This window comes from Hesperophylax consimilis, chromosome 22 (genome assembly GCF_061612785.1).
Source record: "Hesperophylax consimilis isolate HC1 chromosome 22, BYU_Hcon_1.0, whole genome shotgun sequence".
Taxonomy (NCBI): domain Eukaryota; kingdom Metazoa; phylum Arthropoda; class Insecta; order Trichoptera; family Limnephilidae; genus Hesperophylax; species Hesperophylax consimilis.
The window spans coordinates 14,232,248-14,233,288 of record NC_142857.1 but is presented as its reverse complement, the minus strand read 5'-3'; the positions used below and the strand labels follow the sequence as shown (position 1 = coordinate 14,233,288).

Sequence of the window (1,041 nt, the reverse complement as noted above, 5' to 3'; positions counted from 1 at the left end):
GGATACCATACGCGTAAACACTATATCTCGCTCCGGCCCTGTAAGAAAACTTCAAAGAATTGGATAATACTATGTTATATACGTATTTACTTACAAATATTGTGTATTACACTTCAGAGCGTGTTGTCTAGAATTAACCAGACACATTCACAACTTAGGTACTATTAATAGCTCGTTTTAATTGTTTCAATGTATCGTTGCCACCTTTACTTTAGTACTGAAAATGACGATAAATTAGTGGCGTATCACCTTCTTACATTGTAAAACACATAATAATAACATTTTATTATCTGAACTGTGTATAATATTACACTTCTTCGAAATGATGCACAGATATTTATAAACTTGTTTTGTAATTTTGCCGCATAGCTCACCCGCCTCCGTGGCCTAATGGATAAGGCATCGGCCTCCTAAGCCGGGGATTGTGGGTTCGAGTCCCACCGGAGGTACAGTTTTTTTATTATTTTGATCTTTTTTTTGTTCATGGTTATAATTAAAAAGCTGCAAATTCGCCTTTGCCGTTGATGAACTCAAAACATTGTTAAAAAATATATTTATTTTTCATATTGAAAAATATCAAACAAAATTGTGTTATGTTATGCCGTAGTAGAGTCCCAATTGTTCCCCAATATCCTCAGCCTGTAAGTCTATGACAACCCTAATATTGGGTATGTTGTGGGGCTCAAGGAAGTGGGGAAGGGAATGAGATCGGTCAGAGACATAATTGTGATTAATTTTTGGGTTATTATGCCTTGTTACGCTTCCTCCGTCGGTAGCCAATATTTCGGACAGCGTTACAGGCTCATTATCAATGCAGGTGAGTTACCGGATAAGAGGAAGGTTGGGAAATACCCGATTTTCAGATCTGGTCACCAAATAAAATTGAAAACTTTATTTTACAGGTATATTATAATTACGTATATTTAAGAATAAAGTTTACCCATATTTTTGAATTCGTATTATGTCAATTTTAGTATATTTCGAAATAATAACATACTATGTAGGGTGTTCCCCCCTCGTAAGTATACGCCCTACCTCTGT

The 1,041-nt window shown here is 35.5% G+C and overlaps 1 non-coding gene across 1 annotated transcript; it reads left to right on the top strand.

Moving 5' to 3' along the window:
• Positions 1–376: 376 nt before the first annotated feature.
• Positions 377–449, top strand: TRNAR-CCU (transfer RNA arginine (anticodon CCU)). The gene has a single exon. It is a non-coding gene; the product is annotated as a tRNA-Arg (tRNA).
• Positions 450–1,041: the final 592 nt, after the last annotated feature.